This window comes from Vombatus ursinus, unplaced genomic scaffold, assembly GCF_900497805.2.
Source record: "Vombatus ursinus unplaced genomic scaffold, bare-nosed wombat genome assembly UNPS02014847.1, whole genome shotgun sequence".
NCBI classification, from domain to species: domain Eukaryota; kingdom Metazoa; phylum Chordata; class Mammalia; order Diprotodontia; family Vombatidae; genus Vombatus; species Vombatus ursinus.
Genome location: NW_020954625.1, coordinates 11,388,151 through 11,412,014, shown reverse-complemented (window position 1 = coordinate 11,412,014; position 23,864 = coordinate 11,388,151). Strand labels below are relative to the sequence as shown.

General features: G+C 42.5%; 1 protein-coding gene across 2 annotated transcripts in view; it reads right to left on the bottom strand.

Moving 5' to 3' along the window:
- The window catches only part of JMJD1C (jumonji domain containing 1C), a 188,453-nt gene that overhangs the window by 104,605 nt on the left and 59,984 nt on the right, over nucleotides 1-23,864 (bottom strand). The window contains exon 1 of one of the 2 annotated variants that reach the window (XM_027840563.1): nucleotides 364-380. The exons of the other annotated variant lie outside the window; for it this stretch is intronic. The gene's annotated coding sequence lies outside the window, so the exon portion shown is untranslated. Of the gene's footprint in view, nucleotides 1-363; nucleotides 381-23,864 lie in introns of those variants that run through there. 2 annotated transcript variants of the gene reach the window in all.

Below are 23,864 nucleotides of genomic sequence, written 5' to 3'. Positions count from 1 at the left end.
GCCCCGCATTCCATTCGCATGAGAAGGAGCGGACCCGACGGGCCCTCCCCGGAGCCCCGGCCAAGCTGGCCATTTAAAGTGGCACCGGAAATGCCCCGCGTTCGCCGAGGCCTCGGGGTCTCCAGGCTCCCCAACACCGCCCCGCCCCCCCGCTACTCCAAAGTTTCCAGAACGAGGCTCGGGGCCCCGGCACGGCGACCCGCCCCCGGGCTCGCTCGTGCCCACGAGCCCCTCCGGCCGTCAGCCCCGCGGCCCTGGCCCCCGGCCGAGCAGGAAGCCCGGACCGAAGAGGAGCCGGGTCGGCCCGGGGCAGCTGCCCAGCCGCCCGCCCGCCCGCCCTTTGCCCCGGGGAAGTCGCGGTACCTGGCGCGGGTGGGGGGGCCCTCAGCGTCCCAAGTGCCCCCCCCTCCTCGCCCGCCGGGCGTCCGGGCAAGGCCAAGGCCACGGGCCGGGCTCACTCGCCCTTCGCGGTCCGCCCGGGCGGCGGCGGGGGCGGCGGGGGCAGCGGCGGCGGCTCGAGCGGCGGCGGAGGCCGCATCGTCGGCGGGGTCGGGGGGCGCCTCGGCCGGGGCCGCTTACATAAGCTGGGGGGGGGGGCGCGGCGGGCTCCGGCCCGGGCACGTCGGGGGAAGTTGAGGGGAGCGGCGGCGGGACGGCCGGGCGGGCGGGAGGAGGCCAGGCCAGGCGGGGGGAAGGGGCGGCGCTCGCCAACTCTCACTAGTGGGGCGTCACAGGTGCGGAGGGAGTCACTTCCAGCGGTCCCGGGCCGGGAGCGGCGTGACTCACGGGGCCGGGCCGGGCCGGGCCGGGGCGCCCTCCCGGGTGGAGAATCGGGTCGGGAAGGGGCAGGCACCACTTTCTCGTACTAAACGTCCCTCTTAAGAGAGAAGAAGAGGTGCCCACGAGTCTAAACTTATCTTAGGAACTTTACAGGAAGTAAACTTTAACGTTAACATAAACAATTCAACGTTTAAAAGCAACTGAGAACTCAACGTGAACTAAAAAGCTGCTGCAGAAGACCTAACTACTTTATAGCACTTTGTGGTATAGCACGAAGTGCTTACGCCTCTTACCTCATTTGATCCACACCGAAACCTTGTGAGGTCAGTGCTTTATTATCTCCATTTTACAAATGAGGAAACTGAGGCGGAGAAAGATTAAGAGACTTGTCCAGGGTCACGAACAGCTAGGACGCTTTCCAAAGCAGCTCTTCTGACTCCACGCCCAGCGCCCAGCGCCCAGCAGGCTATCTGGCGGCGCACAGCTTAGCTGCATGCATTGTCAAGCCGCTTTAGGAATCGGTGATGACAAGGCTACAAACAAACGTGAACTTTGAGATGAAATCCTAAAGTTTTTACTTGGTGGGAAAAAATTCATTTTAAAACTCCGTGTCTGATTTATGTTCCCACTTCCCTATTTCTGTTCAAAACAGAAATTCTCTTTCCTCACAAAGGCACTCCTCTCCCTAACTTATTTATTTCTGTCTCGGACACCTCCCAGGTGTGTTCACAACATAAAGATTGTCCTTGGCTCCTCACTGCTCCCCACTGCACCCACCCAGTCATAGTGTACCTCCATAAGCTCCCACACCTATCTCCTTCTCCACTCCCATCTCTCACCTGCCTGTCCATCCCAGGCCTTCATCATTTGTCACTCGGACTACTGCAATAACTTCCTCATTGATCTAACTGCCTCAGATCTGTCTCCGATCCACAATCTCTTTTCCACACAGTGGTCTGACCATGTTCCCTTCAAGTTCAATAAGCTCCCTACTGCCTTTAGAATCAAAAACCATTCTAACGGCCATTTTAAAGGCCTCCACAGCCTGACTCCAATCCTCCTTTCCAAGCCTGATACACAACAGGCATCTAATCAATGTTTGTTGACTGACTACTCCCTTGATGGACTCTATGGTGCAGCCAGATCTGGCCTTGCTGCTGTTCACACACTAGCCCCTCTCCTGTTTCCCTGCCTTTGGCACTGGCCTGTCCCTTAAACAGGGAATGCAACACTCTTCTCAAAATTGGCTTCGTGGACTCCTAGAATGCTACGTGCAAAGGTCAGCTCAAGGGTCACGCCCTACATGGAGTCCTTCCTGATCACCCTGGCTATAAGTTTTCTCCTCCCCTGGAAAATTAGTTATTTACTTTGCATATATTTTGTATATTCTTCAATGTAAGACTTTGTTACAACATTTTATGACATTCAAATGAAAAGCTAAACACACTATCCCAAGTTTTGATTTTTAATAACTCTTTTAAGAAGCTACCTGACACACAGGATCCAGGAAGAGAGGGATGAGTGCTGGCCACTCACATACACTTCTTAGGGTCCGTAGGAGACTCTCTTAAGACAGTAAACTGCAAAGGACTGGGGAAGCTTCAGAAGCACAGGGAGCTCTTCTACACTTAGGGAAATCCAAGAAACAGCACCATGTCAGATCCAAAGTCAGCAGGCCCAGGTCCAAATCCTACCTCCTCCCCTACCTCGGTGACCTTAGGCAAGGCCCTTACACTGTGTGTGTGGGGGGGGGGGGGGGCGGCATGCCTGTTACTTCATCTGATTACACTAAGTGTCTCCTCCAGCTTCTCTGTGGCCTGGGCCACCATCTATCCCCCTCTTCTCAGACTCTCTCCTCTCTAGGTTTCTGTGACACTGCTCCCTCACAGTTCTCCTTCAGCCTGATGGACTTCTGTCTTTTTCTCCTTTGCTGGATCTTCATCCACATCAGTATCCATGGTTTCAAAAATCTTTTCTATGAAGATGACCCTCAGATCTACTTGTCCAACCCTAATCTCTCTGCTGGCTTCCAATCTCACATGTCCTACTGACTATTAGATAGCTCAAAATGCATGTCCTATAGATATCTTAAGCTGAAGAGAATAATTACAACTACAACTACAGCTAGCATTTATACAACCACTAACTACTGTGTGCCAGGGACCCGTGCTAAGCGCTTTACAAATATCTCATTTGATGCTCACAACTCAAGTAGGTAGGTGCTATTATAATCTCCACTTTGCACTTGAAGAAACTTAAGCAGAGGTTAAAAGGCCCGACAAAGGTCACAGACAAAAGTGTCAGAGGCTGAATTTGAACTTAGGTCTTCCTGACTCCAGGCCCAGGACTTGATCTATTGTGCAACCTTGATGTCCATCCAAATGTCTAAAACTGAACTAATTATCTCCCCTTCAGCCCCACTTGAGGACCTAGAGGGCAACTTGTGGCCTTGAGGCTGCAGGCTCCTCACCCCTGTCCCAGAGCATCAGTTAAGTCCCTTGTAAAAAGGGAAATGTAAAAATTTGAGCCTTTTTTTTTTTAAGGCAAAGGTCATCAACCTTTCTCAGTCTTGGCTATCCAGTGCAGCCTCTGGGTTTTACATATGATTTGAGGGGACCAGGAGAAGGGGAAGAAAGAGGAGTGTTGTAGAGGAGCCCTGAATTAGCTCTTTTGAAATTTTGCTAAGTGTACAACTTGAGAGTGATCTGTTAGACAGGATCTGTTAGGACTAGGGTTTTACAGGAAATAAGAGGAATTTCCAAAGGCAACAGAAGAGACAGAACATCAAAATCACATACTTCAAATTGTCTCAGGGTTTCTTCACTAGGTAGCTGACTGAGTGTACATCACAAAAGAGCTAAGGATAGTCCATGGCCCATAAACTAAAAAGCTGGCAGGACAAAAACCCCACTGCAGCGGAGAGGCCCAGGTGAAAGCAACCGGGCAAAGATTAACAAAGATTAGCAGTGAGATCTTTGGAAAAATATAAATTGCCTTGACTACCTGAACTCTGTCTGTGTAAATGTGCGTGTGTGTATGTATCTGTCTGATGCATGTTCTCTGATTTAGCAGTATTCTGTCCATGTGGATCCCAGAATGTTCCCTGTAGGTGTCCCTTACTTTCCTGATGGTGTGGTAAATCAGAAGGAAGCATCCTCTTGTATGTATCAAGATCTTTCTTGTCACTTACTCTATTACACTGTTTGATTACATGTGTTTTGTTGTGACCTGAATGATATGGGTAGCATAGTTAAAATAAACACTCTGATGAAGGCTTATGAGGGATGGACTACATACATGCCTGCCTGACCAGAAAGTGGGATCCTGGAGGGTCAAAAGCCTAATAATACCTGCACTACCTACTTCCCCAGGTTGTTGTGAGGAAAGATCTTTCCAAAAGTTCAAATGCTATATAAATGTGTACTAATTCTTGTTGATGTAAAACAACAAAACCTATCAAGGCAGTATACCTGTCATCATATGAACTACCAACTTCATTCTGAAAGACAAGAAAGCAAAACAACAAAGGCTGCACACAAAAGTATAGTCACATTTTATAGAGGATTCACATCATAATCTGAAAGAAGCAGCTTTTTTGGCTCTAACATGGTGTCCAAACACATTTGGATTAATTTCATAATTAGGCATAAACACAGTAAAGTCATCTAGCAGAGTCACCTTTGCTCCTTGACACAGCCAGGCCCCTATGGAATTAAAGAGCACACAAGACTAAACTTAGCTAACAATCCATGACCTTCCAGTTAGCACCTTGGCTCTCTGCCACAAAGGGTGCCCGATTTTTTGGAAAACTATTCAAACTACCTCATAATCTATATTTAAAAAAAACCCCATCATTCCATCCATCCTTAAGAGAGAAGGAGGTAAACATCAAAATGCACCTGAGATTCCATTATAAAGCTAGATAACTTTTTTACAACTGTGGGAAAAATATAGTGCCAACCATTTGTTGTTACACATGCTAACATAGAGGCACAGAAATATGGTTAACTGAAAATTTTAAATATATTTGGCTTTGAAATGGGGGCAGAGAGGGAGGAAATAAGTATTTATATAGCACATACTATGTGAAAGACACTGTGCTAAGCACTTTTACAAATATCTCAGTTGATCCGAAGAGGTAGGTGCTGCTATTATGCTCATTTTGCAGTTAAGGAAACTGAGGCAAAGAGATCAAGTGACTTGCCCAGGGTCACACAGCTAATAAGTGTCTGAGGTCACATCTGAACTCAAATATTCCTGACTCTAGGCAGCTATGTGGCACAGTGGGTGAGGTGCTGGGCTTGGAGTCAGGCAGACTCATCTTTCTGATTTCAAATTTGACCTCAGACACTTACTAGCTGTGGGACCCTGGGCAAATCACTTCACCCTGTTTGCCTCAGTTCCCTCATCTGTAAAATGAGCTGGAGAAGGAAATGACAAACCACTCCAGCATCTCTGCCAAGAAAACCCCGAAGGGGGTCATGAAGAGTGGACGTGACTGAAAGACTTAACAACATCAACAACTTCTGACTCCATTCCCAGTGCTCTATCCACTGCGTCACCAGCTACCTCGAAATGGGCCAATGGATCCAGTTTTTGGCCACAGCAATTCCCTAAGACTGTGTTTCCCATTTTGTGTGGACTGCACTGATTATCTAAAAAGACAGAATAAAGCATTTTCAAGTATGGGTTTGTATGACATTCCAACCCATCAACACATCAAACAGAATAATGAAACGTGAAGACCTTATTTGGGAACAGCGGAGAAGGTGCCCAATTTCATCAGGCACGAGAGATCTCTTTTCAGTTCCCTGTTCCTCACTGATTGCAATTGGTGGAAGGCGTTTTCAGTCTCTCACTGATGAAAAAAATACCACTAAGCTTGTTTGAGATGCTCGCATTGTTCCTAATGGATGGAGAAATGAAGGCACTGCGGTGCGGTGCTGCTTCATCTTTTTTATTGAGAAGGGGGTAAAGGGTCTATATTACCTTGACAAGCATATCTCAAACTTCCTTCTGGCTTTAGTTTGGCAGCAGGTGTGAACATCAACAGAGAAGGTTAAAAAAAACAGGTGGGGGACTGAAAGGAGAGTAGTTCACTCTGGGTCCTCAGGCAAACGCTGGTTCATATCACAAAATATGACTAGACATTCTGAGCGTGGCTCAATGAATAATGGTTCAGTTGCATCCAACTCTTCATGGCCCCATGGACCACATCACGCCAATATTGTCTATGTGCGTTTCTTGGCAAGGATGCTGGAGTGGTTTGCCATTTCCTTCTCCAAAGGTCTCCTCAGATCTTCCTGATTCCAGGCCTAGCACTCTATCCATTGAGTCATCTAAGCACATGCTATTTTTCTTTGTCAATGAATGAATGAATGAATGAGCCAATAAACCTTTATTAAGTATCTACTATGTGCCAGGCACTGTGCTAGGCCTAATGATGGGCAAAGAGACAACACCAATCAAAGGCAGCACCTTCCAACCTGAGCTGTTATACATATACAACCTCAAAGCTTACTACCTACCAGGTACCTTAATGCAAGGGCCTCTTCCAGACTGAACACGTCTATACGTCTTAGATAATACAGCTTAAGTCACTACTTTGGGGAAAGACATCATATTATGAAGATTAATTATGCCAACTACAGGCCACTCCACTGCACTCTGAATTACCAGAAAGCGTTATACTTCAGAAATTATAGTATTTTACAACTTACAACTGTATGGCCTCATCAGAAGAATTTTTATGATGGTGATGATGATGATGATAATAATGATAACTAGCATTTACATAGCACTTTACTTACATCTCATTTTACCCTTATGAGTCCAGGTTTCACAGCTAGAAGTATCTGAGGCTGGACTTGAACCCATGGCTTCCTGACTCCAGGTCCTGGGATCTTTGTACTGGACCATGCAGCTGCCTAAAGCCAATAGACTGTGAATTTCATTCATGTAGGGGAATCCTAGTAAGGAAACTCATGGCACCATTGTAGATTCTCAACTGCTCTTCACTTAGAGCCTTCTAGACATGACAAAGCCACTGACAGGTTAACATAATCTGCCTAGTGATGACACTGCCTCAGAATAATTAAGGTAAAACCATGGGTTTTTCTTTTGGGCAGCAGGTGCAGCAGCAGCAAACCATTTTATAGCACTATGTAAGTCTCTCCCGTCAATCTAGCCCACTGTTTCTCCAACTAAATCTAAGGGTCAGTGAACAGTCCCTAGCCATGACAGTAACCCTTAACCTTGCTCAGATCCTGACGCTCTCGGTGGCATCTCCCCTTCTCAGTGGCATTCTCATGGAGGCCAAAACACCTCCAGCTTTCAAGCCTCCATTTGAGGAAGTGCTCCCCAGCCAGCCTTGCTCATCACTAATCTGCCTCAGCTCAGTTCCTGATTCTCTCCCCCTACCCACCTTTTCCATTTCCCTCTTTGTGGGCTGTCTTCTTCCATTAGAATGTCAGCTCCTTGAGGGCACGGACTGTTTTTTCTTTTTTGCCTGTTTTCACATTTCCAAGACTTACCACAGTGCCTCGCACATAATAAACACTTGATAAAATGATTTATCTATGTTAAATCCAATCTCCTAACACATTTCAATACAGCTTTCAAATGTACAGAGTACTTTCCTTATAACAAAACTTGTGAGACTTATATTACAAGTACTACTACCTGTTTTACAAATGAGAAAATTTAGGCTGAGACATTAAGTGATTTACTCAAGATTAAAAACTAGCAGAGCCATGGTTTGAACTTGGGGCTTTCTTTACTATAAACCCATGCTGTCCCTCCACCTACATTGTCAGTAAATGATATATCAAGTGAAAGATAATTTCAACAAAATGGGCATCCAGTTACATAAGTGCAGGTTGTTACATGGCTTAATGTTATCAGAAATCCTCATTTGCAGAACCTCCCCAGTTATGGAGAATCCATCCTGTATACAAAATTTGCAATGAGCAACTTCCATGACAACAAAGGGAAACACTTTTGACAAATACCAACCTCCTTTTTCCTCCTCATAAATAATCAGAATTTAACAAAGCCATTTTTTTTCTGTTTGACCCAGTGAAACCTTGATATTGACTGGGGTGTAGCACCTGTTTTAGGAGGCACCTCAATTCTCTCTGATTTGTGCCCCTACAACATGTAAATCCTAGAATCATCAGTATATGGCTTTTTTCCACCTATATGGTTCATCAATTCCCCTACAGGCACTTAAACTAACAAAATACTGAAATACAGCATTAATAAGATATACAATACTACATGTGCTCCTCAGTTGTCAGGAAAATTCTCTTACACTTTTCATAGGGTGAAAAAGCAACCTTTCTCTTTGAATGGTCCTTCATTTGTAAGAGGTAGAGACAGAAATTTAGAACTGGAAAGGATCTCAATGACCAGCTAATTCAATCTATACTACAAAAATAACTCTCTTCACAACTTATCCAAGAAAGCATATGCCTTTTCTTTGCAAATCTACAATACAAGGGAACTTAATAATTCCAGAAGCACTATGTTCTCACATTTAGCGAACTTTAATTAAAAAGTTTTGCGTTATTTGAAGTCTGTCTTTGCCTTGACGAAACTGTCACCTGTTGGTCCAGGTTCTGACCTCTAGGGAAAATGTGAACAAATCTAATTTCTTGGCCATGTGGCATATCTAACAATACTGTGTACATTGGTTTCCTGACTGTTTACTTTTTTCTGCATCAGTTCTTATAGATCTTTCTGGGTTTTTCTGTATTCATCATGGTTTTGGGAGTGTATAAGTTTATTACCGATACTGCTTTGTTGTCTATGGTTCCTTTCAGCATACTAGTTTTCTTTTTTATCCCTTAGATATAGAATGATTGCAACTGCAGCTTTTTTAGATTCACTTGATGCATAGTAAATTTTTTTTTTCCCATCCCTTCAGTTTTATGTGAGTGTGTGTTTAAAATGCTTCTTTTGGGCAACAGATTTTAGGGTGCTTTCTTACCCACTTTGTCACTTTTTTGTTTTACTGGCTTGCTTAATCTATTCATATTTAACATTATGAGAGTTAGATTTATAGTTTCCTCAATTCGTTCTCTAATACTGGATTTTTATTTAAAGTAATGAGTCTTTTCCCCTATTCTACTGTAAACACAGCACTATGATCCTTTAGTTACTTTAGCTTAATCCTTTATAAAGTGGCCCTATTCCCACTGACTGTCTGCCCAGAGCCACATCCCCCCTCTATCTTTTGTGACTCCTTTCCCTTAAGAGGTTTTGTTTAATGACCCCCTTTTCTCCCCTGCTTTTATCTTGTTATATAAATCTTACCCTATATCTTGCCATTGGACCCAGATGGCTCTGGAGGAGAAAGTGAGGCTGCTGACTGCAAAAGCTGATACTATAAGCAAACCGGGAGAGCAAGTAATAGTTTACCCAAATAGTTTACCCATCAGATATATGGAGAACAGAAGAATTCATGACCAAACAGGAGATAGAGAACATTACAAAATGCAAAATGGAAAATGATAAATGTTGGAGAAGATGTGGGAAAATTGGAACACTAATGCATTGTTGTAAATGAGGATCCTCTTCAAAGTCTAATTAATACCACATTTTTTTGTGGTTTTTGTTGTTTAAAATGCCCCCCAAGCACAGTGCTGAAGTGCTGTCTAGTGTTCTTAAGCTCAAGAAGGCTGTGATGTGCCTTAGAAAGAATATACGTGTGTTAGAGAAGCTTCATTCACCTGCAAGTTATAGCGCCAAGAGTTCAATGTTACTGAAACAATATTCTGTCCCAGAAAAAAGAGTAAATCTGCATATAATTTATTGTAAGAAATTTATATATTAGATAAGGTGTCTTTAAACAGAAACACATATAAAACAAGGTTATGTATTGATTGTTTGACTAAAGTGTTGTGAACAGAGACTTGGGAAAGAACCCTGTATTTCTACTAGGAGAAATGGCTCAATATTCGCTAATTTGGTGTTCATGACAACTTTACAGAACATAATTACCATGACAAGAATCGACTATATATTCAAAAAATCAACTTAAACTATTTTACAATTTAATATATTTTATGTGACAGTGACCACTATGCCAAATTACTATTTACAATCCATGGGTGGCAAGAAAATATTGAGGTTAATAGAGTAACTAGACTATTAAGTGTTCCCAAACTGAGAGCACTTTAAACATTTGGTTTGACACATTTTATAGACCAACATGCTGGTGTTTGAAATAAAGACAAATTGTAGGACACTTTAAAAAAAGATACCATTAAGTAATTTTACAACAGAAAAACATACATATTTTAATTATAGTTGTTATAGTCTATTGATTAACTTTGTAATAACTGTGTCCAAATGGGCTTGAAATACATTAACATATTTTTCAACTTTCAACAAACATTTATTCAACTGCCTATTGTCAATTATGTGAAACTCACCAGATAGGGTGGTAGGGGCTGAGCATATAAATACAAAAGGGAGAGTCCCTGCCCTGAATTCACACTATACAATTTTCATTCTACTATAACCTTTAAAGGGCAACTGAAATAATAAAGCAATTATGAAAATAAGCATTCCTTTACCTATAGCTGACACTCTCCCCCCACCTCCTCAATCTAGGAAAGAAGCCTAGTAGAAAGCAAGGTCTGTTGAAATGAACTGAATTAAATTGAATGGGAAAGCCTGAGAGGTCCTGACAATATGAACCATATCCAGGACTGGAGGTAATCTGATTCTAGCAAAGTGAGGTACAAGAAAAGACAGGAACTGTCCCTCTCCTGCACGTGCACATTGTATCATTTGGTACTCTGTGTTTCTAAATGGGGAGCATCCCTCCTTTAGTCGGGAGCACAAATAAAGGGTGTTGAAATGGTGATCTGTGTGCCTCAGGGACTATAACTGTATCTGACAGAGTAGATCACTTATTTCCAGGGCCCAAACGTTTCCTCGGTAGATTCTGCCTGAAGTGTCTGTTACACTCGTTGGTTACTCCTCCTATCTGGACTCAGCAAACTTTAAATAGGTTATGATGTGATGCTGGAAAGTTGCCCATTTTAAGAAGACACGGCTATTTGAACAATGGTGCAGTCCTTTAAAATGAACAGTTTTACACAGCAACACTTCAAAATTAAATGACCAAAGGCCAGAGTTTGTATGTGAGCAGTCTGCCACATGTACAAATATTTAAAGATCCTATCGCTGGTTCCATGTTCACCAAGTGACAGAGGTTGTTCCCTTAGCCTAAACAATGTTGGAGTTACTCCAGATCTAAGACCCTGCCAGAAAGACCTTCCTGAGATTCTCAGAGAGAACAAGGAAACTCAAGTTTGAACTATTCTCTCCCTGCTCCTAACTGCAATACAGTGGTAAGAAACAATCACACAGAAAGATGAACAAAAACTCATCCTTCTGCCTCTCTTTTTAACAAAACTCCAAAGTTCAGTAAAAACCATTTTTTAAAGTAGCAAAGATTTCCAAGGCCATATGGAATAACAATGCTATGAAATGGATGACTTTATTTTGTCTATTTTATAGGTGAGAAAACTGACTCACAGCAGTTAAGTGAATTGCCTAGGTTCAAATAGTTTGTAAGTTCTAAGGTAAGATTTGATTTTAGGCTCTCATGATTTCAAGTAAAGATCTGGATCCACCACTGCACCCTGCCTTTAATTTACTAAATTAAAGAATTAGCTCTGGCTTAGAAGAGATTTCCAGTCAAGTGTGAACTTTTGGGGTAGAGGCTGACAGCTAGGAGCTTGCTCCTGGCTTCCCTCCTTCCTCTCTGCTCCTGTCCTTCATTTCTAAGCTGCACTGATGACTTGTACACTTTCTGGCTGGGCACCCTCGGCCGGCTCCCGATGAGGGCTGGGGAAGAGGAGGTGGCTGTCTCTTTACAGAATCAATGCAGCACAGACTGATTACCGCCCCCCCCCCCCCCCGCATCCCCGGTGGGTTTCTAGTTCCTTTTCCTTGAAGCCAGCTCTTCCCTTTCCCTTTGCAAGACTGGGCAGAATCAGTGTCTGCCATCTTTTGTGGTGACAGTGAGGGAATCTGAGGGACGGATGAGAAGAGGAAGTATGTGTGGGGGGAGGAGGGGAGAGGCAGTTACAGACTGAGTCATTGATGTGGAAGGGCTGGACTGGGCAGGGTCCTGGACTCTTGCTTTGACTACACCCCGTGAAACGTGGACTGGGGCGACAGGGCAGGGGGAAGATGAGTGACAGCTTCAAGAACTTCAGTTGTCGAATGTTACTTTGTGGGGTTTCTGACTATCTTAGAGAGAAAGGCAGCATGGCGCAGGGGACACTGCACTGCCCTTGAAGTCAGAAGGACCAAAGTTTGAGTCCTGCCCGATAACTTATTACCTGTGTCGCCACGGGCAAGCCAATTAGCCTTTGTGGACCTCAGTTTGTCCAACTATAAAATAAGGGGGTGTGTGAGTGTGTGTTTGTATATTTAATGACCTCTTAAGATCTTTTCAGGCTGGAAATCGACGCTCCTATGATTCACTTTGCTATTCTCTATCTGATCCCTCATTCTTTTTTGGAGGGGTGGTGGGAGGTCTGCGAGTTTCGTGAAAGAAACTGACACAAAAAAATCTACTCCATCTTCACTACTATGTAGCCCCCAACAATGAAATGTTCACACATTTCACTGTGTAAGTTATCCATTAATGGGACAATCTGAACAAGGGCCAAATGACCATTTGTCAGGGACAGACCATGATGGTGAAATCATATTTTTTATCTATCCAAGTTAGGCCAATAATATATCTTGATGAGGCTAGATTTCTATTCATTTATTAAGGAAGGGCAGTGGTAAGGAATCTAATAGTAGTGAGTGTCCTTTAAAGGTCTATGCAGGACTCTCGTCTCTTTTCACTCTTTACTCTATCACCTGGTGATCTCTTCAGTACCTAGGGGTTGAATTATCATCCCACATGCACATGATTCCCAAATTTACATATTCAGTCCTAGATTCTGGGCTGAGCTATGTAGTCAAGACTCTTCAACTGCCATCTGGATATGATGGAAAAAGAATGATCTTTCCCCCCAAATCTTCCTCTCTCCTAAACTTCCCTTACTGTCAAAGGCACCACCAAGGCAGTCACACAACGCCAGTCATCCTGGACTCCTCACTGCCATTTGCCCTCATCTCCAATGTACCGCCAATCTTGTCACTCCCACCTCCACCACATTTCTGGAATACCTTCCCCTTCTTTCCACCCAGTCTGTCACAATGCAAATTCAGACCTTCATCACTTCCAGTCTAAACTATATTCCAAGTCTTCTAAATGATTTTCCTGCATCAAGTCTCTCCCACTGTAATCTACCTTCTACTCTGCTGCCAAAGTGATTTTTCTAAAGTATTAAGTCTGAATCTGTCAACCCTGCTCAATGAGCTTCAGTGGCTCTATATTATGTCCAGGAATAAGTATAAAATTCTCTGGAACTTAAAGCTCTTCATAATCTGACCCCTTCCTACTAGCTTTTCCATTTTCTTAGGCTTCAATGTGCTTTAGGATCAGCTAAACTTAGTTTCCCTCAAGTTTTTCACACAGGACACTCATCTGTTTTTCATACCTGTAAAGCTCTGGCTAGTGTTTATCAGGGTGCTTGGCACATAGTAAGAACTTGCTGGCTTGACTTGACTTCTATCCCCCCTCCTAGTTTCCCTGGATTCCTTCCAGACTCAGGTCCAATCCTGCTTTCTACTGTTCCCAGCTTCAAGGTCACCTCCTTTCTGATTAGGATCACCTTCATCCACTCTGTTTATATCTAGTATATACCGAGTTGTTTGGGGTATACGGGGTGATCAGGAAGGATTAGTAACTCTGGTGTGAGGGCTTGCCGAATCCTTTTCAGGGGTGTTCATCCCCCTTTGGTGTCCACCTTCACCCAACTCATACCCTGGTAAAACTGTCCTGGCAGACAGGCTAAACCAGGCTGAGGGTAACCAAAGGGACACAAACCTGTGGGTGAGTTAGGGGCATATCTACCCCAAGCATATGACAACTTCCCTCATCAGAATGGGCAAACGAGAACAATTTGTTTTAATGGCCACGAAGGTGGCTGAAGCAGGTGGTGTGAAGCCCTGAGAGTTTGGTCAGACATCAAAGATACCAAGGTCATCCACTGCATCCTGGACCATTGCCAGTTGTCCTTGACTTTTGTCGTACCACTGGATTTTGATGACTCTGGAAGAAAGGGGCAACTCTGCAACTCTGCCTCACTTAAATCCAATTCACAGGCAAGTCAAGACATCTTCCTATGATGTCCCTGGTCCTCATTGAAAATGAAGGACAAACAAGCCTATTTGTCTGCATGTAGGCTCTTGAAAGCAAGGTACTGTTTTTTTGTTGTTTTTGCTTAGCTTTGTATCCCCAGGATTAAAATAGTACTTGGCACATAATAAAAGACTCAAACAAATTCTTGTTGATTGACTGATTGTAGAACAGATCCTTTGCACTGAGTAGACACTGGACTAGATGACATTTTCCTCCCAATTTCTATTTTACACTCTTTACATACTGCAAAAAAAAATAACTTACTTCATTTACAGCTGATTCATTCTTTGTTTGGTTTATCTTTGTATCCAATAAATAATAAATCCTTTCAGATGAACAGACTACAACGTAAGTGTAAACAACACTAAAAGGTATCTGATCTTAATTTTGGTAAAGGAAGACAGTCCGGTCTTTTCCCCCCTAATATCTCTTGAAGTGTGGCTGCCCTATGGCAGTTCCGGATGGAGTTGCTGTTATTGTTCAGTCATGTCCAGTTTTTGGTGACCCCATGCACTATTTTTTCTCATGGAATTTCCCTGGCAAAGATACTGGAATGGTTTGCCATTTCCTTCTCCTGTGGATCATTCTTTTTCTGTCAGAGCTCTCCACTATGACCTGTCTTGGGTAACCCTGCACGGCAGTGTTTAGTTTCACTGAGCTACGAAAGCCTCTCTGTCATAACAAGGCAGTGATCCAGGAGGGGATTTTTAGGCAAACAGGTTGAGTGATTTGTCCAGGGTTACACAGTTAGCGTATGAGGGTGGAGTTCTTGAAAATGAGGTCTTCCTTGTCTCCAGAAGCAGCACTCTATCCATTTCAGCACCTAGCTGCCCTCTCTCAATTGAGTACCTAACCCTATTCCCCCTTCCTACTGTTTCCATTAAGTTGCAGGGGAAGCTGGGACCAGACCCTGACACCTTGGTTAATGCCTGCCTTCTGTCTTCATCTCCTGGCCCAATGCTCACCCTGACTCTCCCCTAACTCTAGCTTAAAAAATCCAAGAATTTGAGAGTTGGAAGGAACCTGAGCAGCCACTCAGTTCAGCTCATATACAACACGCAATCCTCATTAATAGTTTAATTAAATCAACAAACATTTATTAATTAGCACTTATTATGTACCAGGCACTGTGCTGGTGATACAAAGAAGAGAAAAAGACAGCCCCTGAACTCAAGGAGCTCACAGTCTAATGGGGGAAGACAATATATAAAAAGAAGTAGGGGTAGGGGAAGAAAGGAACCCAGGGTGGGGGCACAACCAAGTCCAGAGGGACATACCAATCAGGGAAATGGTAACATGGTTGTGTTGGCCATCCTCTCTAACGACCACTCTCCACCCTTTCTACTCAGAGGGAGGGATGGGCCCCAGGGGCAGGGGCTATAAGGACATGTCAGTTTCAGAGGTGATGTGATCTTGCAAGATGAAGAATTTCTGGAGACCATGATGAGATGCAAGAGTATAGTTGGGTGGGAGATGAAATAATGAAGATCAGGCTGGCTTCAGGCCTCCTGGAAGGCTCTCAGGGGACATCATCCAGTGCTTCTGCTCTATGTCAATCTATTCAGGAGATGGGTGGCCAGTGCTGTTTCTGTCAGGGAAGCCATTGGGATGGCAAGTGGATCATTAAGACTCTCCCTCTTGGTCAATGATAGTACTGATTGGATTATGGTTTCTTTAACAAAAGATAAGGTGTGGGGCAGCTAGGTGGTGCAGTGGATAGAGCTCTAGCCTTGGAGTCAAGAGGGCCTGAGTTCAAATCCAGCCTCAAACACATAACACTTACTAGCTGTGTGATTCTGGGCAAGTCACTTAACTCCATTGCCTGACCCCCCCCTGCCCACCCCAAAAAAGATAAGGTGGAAGGTCTTGAAATAACTAGGGTAAAAGAATATGATTAGGTCTGGGACCCCTAAGACATAGTAAGGTCTCATTAGTCATAGCAGTTTGGCCCTAAGGCAGGAGTTTCAAAACTTCCTACAGCAGTAGAGATAGTACTAGGCATCAAAATGGATGGAGCAAAATAACAGATAATGCATTGAACTAGACATCAGGAGAATTAGGTTTAAATTCCAACTCAGATGCTTACCAGCAGTGTGAATATAATTAAAGTACTTAACATCTCAGAACCTCAGTCTCATGTAAAATGGGGATAACACACTATCTACCTCATAGAATTACTGAGAGGAAAGAGCTCCACAAACTTTAAAACAATAACTCATTCTTTATAATAATTACTACCATAAATAAGTTTTAAAGGAAGAAAAAAGAAAGAAAAAAGCAGCCAAGAAAGGCTAGCCTTAGGCACTTTGTAAAAAACTGTTGAGTAACAGCAGGGCAAAAAAGTTGTCACATGAGTATGGAACAACCTCAAACTGAATGAATTCTATGACATCGCTGCTACCTCCCCATCCCTCCTTCACTCAAGTCTAGCAAATGAATGTGAAGATTGAGAATGCGAGAGGAGTAACTGAGGAAATAGCCCTACTTCAAGAGATTTGCCTTAGGAGTAGTCAAAAGGTCCTTTTATCCAGTGCACTCCTCTAGCACCAGGACATTAAATTCAGATTAACTCAAGTCAATCCCTGCCCCTCCAGCCCTCACCCCACACCCTGAAACCCTTCCATGTTTAAAAGTTGCCATTCAAACCCTTTTCATTCCTCTTCAAATGTCTCAGGTCACCCCATCCCCCACCCTACTCACATCCCTGGTTCACTGAAAAAAATTAAGGGAATTCTAGGAGAGCTCTCTCTTCTCTCTTCCTACTCCTATCTCACATCACTTAAGGTAAGCTCTATCACAGTCAAAGCAAAATCCTCTACATGCATCTTTGATCCTATCCCCTAGGGGGTTTTAGAGCAGACTGCCCCCACAATCACTGCAATTCTCTAATTTTCAATGTCTCCCTATCCATTAGTTCCTGCCCTGATGCCTACAAACCCATGTTCCAAACCCCTCATTCCTCCCATCCTTAAAAATCCCTCTCTTAACCTGACCGTTATCCTATCTCTCCTCTCCTCCTTGCCTAAATTCCTCGAGAAAGTTGTCTTCATAAGAAGCCTTCACACTACTTCACACCTTTTCTTCTCAATCCTAAATTCTTTGCAATCTGGCTTCTAACCTCACCATTCAACTGAAACTGTACCAATGATTTCTAAATGGCTAAATACAGTGGTCTTTTCTTAATCCTCTCAATCCTCCAAGAACCTCAGTGGTCCCCTGGGCCCTTGGTCATCACACCACATCTCCAATCTGTTGACATCTCTTGTCATTTCTACCTTCACAGCCTCTCTCTACTTACACAACTTCAGCCCAGTGCAGGTCTTCATTGCTGCATGACTAGGTTATCACAGCAAGCTTCTAACCACTCCAATTCATCCTTTATTCAGCTGCCAAAATGATTTTCCTTAAGTACAGGCCTCACATGTCATTCGCCCTACTTAATAAAATCCAGTGACCTCCCATTACTTCCAGGATCAAATATAAAATACTCTGGGGCATTTAAAGGCCTTTATAATCTGATTCCTTCTTTCTCCATCTTTCTAGTCTTTTTATATTTTACTCCCCTCCATACACGATACAAACTAGCTACACTGGAGTATTTGTGGCTCCTTACAGAACTGGGTCCCATGACTGGAATGTTTTCCCTCCTTGCTTTCCTGGGATCCTTCAAGACTCAGATCAAATTTCACATTCTATAGGAAGTCTTTTCCAACCTACGTCTCCTCATCCCTTCCCTCTAAAATTATCTTCCTTTTACACGCTATATATCTTGATGGAACAGTTATTCACATACTGTCTCCCACGTTAGAACGTGAGAAACTGGAGGTCGGGTACAATGTTTTTGCCTTTCTTTCTATCTCTGCACTTAGCATATTAGTAAACCCTTAATATAGGCTTAATAACTGATCCAGTTACCCAAGAAACTAACCCTACAACCAAGCCTACCTTCCTATGAAATCCCTGCTCCACCAGATCTGCACTTAAACTCACTTTACCAAGCAGGCTCCATGTTCCAGGGTAGGGGCTTAGCCCTCTTTTCATCTCCTCGGTAAGAGAGAGAGAGAAGCACAGAATGAGGACAGAATGGGCTGTGTTTTGCACTGCATAGCTCACTGCAGTATCTTTTCCCCAAAAAAGATACTAACCCCTCATCTGAACTTCTCCATTCCTCTGGAGGAAACCAGTCATCCAGGTTCTTCAACTCCTCATTTCTGACGTCTCACTCCTATAAATCTACTCAATTTAATGAATCCAAGTTACCAGTGATCTCTTACTGCAAAATCTGATGGCTTTTTCTCAGTTATCATCCTCATTCACCTCTCAACTTCAGGACACCCCTGACCACCATCCTTGCAAGTTTCCTGAATACACTCTTCTCTCTTGGCTGTTAAAAATGTTGTGTTGTATATAAAAACTCAGGCAGCACAGTGCCTGACATATAATGAGCACTTAATAAAGGCTTACTTACTGACTTGTTGACTCATATCTGCATGTGTTAACTTTGGAAAGTGTTATAACCTGTTCAAAAATCTTCCAAACTTCAAAATGAAGAGTTTCAGTGGGTTTTCAAATCCATTTAAAAAAAAAATGTAACATGATGCTATGACCTTCCAATTAGTTTGTAACAATAATTAACTGATATAATTGCTATCAGAGAAGACAGAAATTTCAACAAAACCTCCGCATACTTGGTAGAAATGAGCATCATGACTCACTACGTGCATCCAATGATGCGCTTCTTCCACTATCTATTTATCTTTAAGGTATCATTTTCTAAAACCAAGTATCAAAAAAGGTGAACTTAGAACCTGCAAGAAGTATTAAATCAAGATATTCAAAACTAAAGAAGCATATTCAACCACATTGTTCTATTGCATCCTGATAGAGGCACATGGTCAAAAATCTTTGTAGACTATTGCTCCAAAGCATAACTACACCAGATAAATCGAGCAGAAATGTTAGAAACAAGTCTCGGAATCTGATTATTACTTCATAATCTGGGTCACTCATTGACAATCTGAGTAATACTAGAAGCTTCAAGTAAATAAACCCAACTCGGGTTATTGTGGTTTTAATGGCAAACCTAAACATAAAACCAAATGAATGTACACCTTCAAAAACAATCAAGTGTTGCTATAATCTTTTCAAAGAAGCTAGAAAATATTGGCAGAAAAAAGACAATCAGGTCATTAATGTGAAATCTAGTCTTTGGTGGAAGGAGTCAGAATCTTGTAAGACATACTTAATAGCTTCCACTTATAAGCAAGAATAATTCCTTCATTTTTTTCTAACATTAAAGATATAAAAAACTGTACGTGAAGAAGTAAGACGAAACAAGAACAATTTCAGCCCAATAACATAGATGCTTCTTATATATTTTAATCTAAGTCGTCTCTGACTCTTCATGACCCTGTGGACCATACAGTCCATGGAGTTTTCTTGGCAAAGACACTCGGGTGGTTTGCCATTTCCTTCTCCAGTGGATTAAGGCAAACAGAAGTTAAGTGACTTGATCAGGGTCAAACAACTAGTAAGTGTCTGAGGCTAGATTTGAACTCAGGTCTTCCTGACCCCAGGCCCAGTGCCGTCTAGCTGCCTCCTTTAATACAATTAATCACACCCAAAGCTAAAATGAACTTTGCAATGATTCCTTTGACCTCTTTCAACTCTCAAATGCCATTTAAACGTACCATGAAAGCCGATTTTTCTAGAAAGTCTCTAAAGCAATCTATTCCTTTCCATTTCAACAGGCTCCACCTCTATCGATTAAAGTTCTGTTGGATCAAACAGCTTCCTAGATGTTCTACGTACCTTCAATCTCTGAGCAAATAACCCTTTTTCTTATAACATTAGGACAACATTGCTTTTTCAAAACATGTGAGTTTGGGGAAACTTACGCTACCAAAACAGGTCAGCCCGACCCAGGACATCTTGGAGAGTTTCCTAGAGCCCTAAGGGGTTGAGCCATTTACCGGCCCAAGTCACACAGTAAGTGGCTGTCAGAAGCACAACTTGAACCATGTCTTCCTGGGCTCCTGGCCTATTCCTCATTCAACTTACTTTTTTTTTTTAGTGCTGCACAGCACTCAGTCTCATCTTGTTATTCCTCAAAACTATCTCGCCTCAACATGTCTCTTTTCCTTCTACAGAATTAATTTTCATCTCTATACTCTGTTCCTAACTGGCATGCCTTTCAGCTCTTCTCTTCTAATCCCATGTCCCTCAACCTCCATGAAAACCCAGCATGGAAGCCACTGTCACGGCTTGCAAGAAGGTTCCCTGATTAACCCCATTTGGTTCCGAATAAGCCCCTATTCTCCGCAGTGCGCGCACACACACTTTCACGTGTACTGCTTCCAGTGCCTCACAAGAGAAGGAGAACTTGGATGCAGGAGGCCCCTTCAAGTCCAAACTTTTATTCCTGTGTTAGTCTCTCCCATGAGAAGGCTCTCCATCAGGGGAGGGATTGCTTTGGTCTTTCTTCTTATCTCCAGAGCTTAGCAAAGGGCCTAACTAGCACATGTTCGGGGCTTAATAAAGGCTTTCAAGGCGACCAAATATTTGCATAATTTTATGGTTGGTTCTTTAAATATTAAGTCATTTTGTTTAAATTCTGTGACTTTATTATAAGCTCCTTGAGGGCAGTTATTGTTTCTTTAGTTGTTTTTTTTTTCTTTCATCAACGGAACTTCGGACAAAGAAGACAGTTAATTAAAAAAAGAGAGTGCCCAGGATGTAAGCTGACTTGTGCATATCAGGCACAGAAAATATGTTTGCTTAATTCAAGTAGAAAAGTTAATTGATCAGCCACATTCTGCTATCATTAACTGATATTGTGATACAGCAGGGCTTCTGTACTTTACTTTTCTTAGAATATAAATAAAAGCAAAATCTCCAAAATAAGGCAATGTGTTTAGAAAGTAAACTCAATTTCCTACTTTAAAGACCCTTATGCTAGGAAATACTTCTGTCATATTAATTTCTGTAAATGCAAACCTAAAACTTTTTTTTTCAAAATCATTTTCAAGTACATAAATTATTTAGATGCTGCCATCAGGAATAAATCCAAAATACCCCCCCTGAATGTCACATTACTTTTACTGCAGTTCTTTAAGCAGAAGACGCTTAGAGAAAGGGATGACCATATTTGTTGTACAACGCTGGATAGACTGACACGTATTTTAGGATGAGAAACAAATTACAGCTTGTCCAGATGTATTTCAAAAAGGAAAACTCCATCTGGAGAAATGACTACACCATATAAAATATCTATACTAACATGTACAATTTAAAAAAAATTAGTCCAAATTTTAGAACCAGAGATTAAAAAACATAACACCTCTATTTACAAAAACATAGCAATGTAAAAATTTTCAGAAAATTAAACTGGTGAGAGAAGCAGTAGGTGTGAGCATTCATTTATCTATGATGATGATAATTGCTAACATTTACGTAGTGCTTTACTAAGTGCTCCAAGTGACAGATACAGTGCACTTGATTTTCACAACAATGCTGGGAGATAGGTGCTGTTATTATCTCCACTTGACAGACAGGGAAACTGAGGTAAATAGTGGTTTAGTAACTTGCCCAGGGTCACACAGCTAGTAAGTATCTGAGGCTGGATTTGAACTCAGGCCTTTCTGACAGCAGGGGAAGTTTCGCCACTTAGCTGGCAAAGGTGTGCAACTATAACCACTGAATCCATGAGATAGAGAGGGCAAGAAGGAACTTGAATAGAATAATTCAATTACAGGGGCCAAGGTTATAGATAGCAATTATTTATATTCACAGATCATTTTTATACAATCTCTCTGTCAAAAACTAAAACCAGGGGCAGCGAGGTGGTGCAATGGATAGAGCACGGCCCTGGATTCAGGAGGATCTGAGTTCAAATCTGGCCTCAGACACATAACACTCACTAGCTGTGTGACTCTGGGCAAGTCACTTAACCCCAGTTGCCTCACCAAAAAACAAACAAAACAAAACAAAACCAAAAAAAAAAAAATTAAAACTAAAACCATATAAAAGTGATTTCCTTTGTCAGTGTCCTAACCATCCCCCTCCACATACACTCACACCCACACACACACCTCTTTTTAAGGTATAGCTTTTGATTCAGGAACTGTATATAACTGGTAAAGAAGCACACTTCTGAGCACTAGTCATTCTATAAGACACTGATGTCTAAAGACACCTTCTGATTTTCATTCAAGTACCTCAAAAACAGACTGTATCATTTTATTTATTGTGACCCTATTTTCCTAAAACAGTTGAAACCTATAGAAAGATTAAACCATGTCCAAAGTCATAAAATACACTATTATCAGAACAAAATCAGTCATACATAAACACGTGAAGCCATTAATTGCTATTTCTCTATAAACCACAATAACCACTGAAGGAGGTGGCAAACAGTGACTGCAGGGTACAGTGGGAGGTGATCCCGACAGGACTGGATGCAGTCAGAGAACCTGGTTTCAAGGGTTACCTTAGGAACCTTTGGCTAGTGAATTAAACTTTCTAAGTCTGCTGCCTGGGCAGTTAGGTGGAGCCATAGTGCATAGAGCGCTGGGCCTGCAGTCAGCAAGACTCACCTGGGACCGTGGGCAAGTCATTTAACCCTGATTGCCTCAGTTTCCTCATCTGGAAAATGAGCTAGAGAAGAAAACGGCAAACCATTCCAATGTCTTTGCCAAGAAAACCCCAAATGGGGTCATGAAGCGTCAGAAAGAACTGAACAACAATGGAAAATCTGCCACCTAACAGGAAAAATGGATTATAACACTTGTGTTAACAATCTCACAGGATTACGTTGAGGATAAAAACGCAAATTATTCTTGTAGGATTTCTATGTTTCTGTTTGAGAATAAGATATTTCTATTTCTATTTGCATATATCTATGTCTATGTCTGGGAACTTCCCGTAGAGCAATGGGTGGTGATATTCCAAGAATGGTACAATAAAAACATCTACTTCTTTCACGAGGATTGTTTTATGAATAAACGTTATTCTGGAGAAGCCAGAAGAGATGGTAACAGGGCTTCATGTCACGAGCTATTCTGATCAGCTTTCAGGTGTTCAGCTATCCTCTCTCCTTGATGATTACTCCCAGATCTCTTGGCATCTTTCCCCTTACACCCCCAAGTCTTCCGAAGAGCTCTAGCTCTTTGGAGGGCACCAGCATCCTTCCTATAACCTCGGGTAACCACCTCAGTCATCTTCCACTTTTCGTTCTCCCTCATCCTCTAAGTTAGTTTCTAAGTCTTGTTGATTCCATAGCCCTACCATCTCTCCACTCATGTAGCAACCACTTTAATTCTGGTTCCACTTGTTGGACTGTTCTGGCTTTGTCTTCCTATACTTGGTATTTCCCCTCTCTAATCCACCCTCTATAAAGCTGCCAAAATTATATTCAAGAAACACAAATCTGCACAAATCACTCCCCTGGCTCCAGAAGCCTGACAGCCCTCAATGGCTACTAGGCTAAAATGGAACCTTCACTTCACAATCTTGCTCCATCTAGTTAGACTGATTTGACATTACTCTCCATATGTACTCCAATTACTTGGACGTTATTTTCCATCTTCCTCCTTGGTGCCTTTGCCCAAGATGACACCCACGCTCTTGTTCCTAACTACTGTTTCTTTAAATCCCTAGCTCAAAGATCAAGTGACACTTCTCCAAGACAGTCTCCTGATTCCCCTAGTCATTAGTTTTCTACTTACCCTCCTCAAATTATTTTGTATTTCTTTCTGTAATAGAAAATAATGCTTTGTATTTTTGTTCCATGAGGTCAATC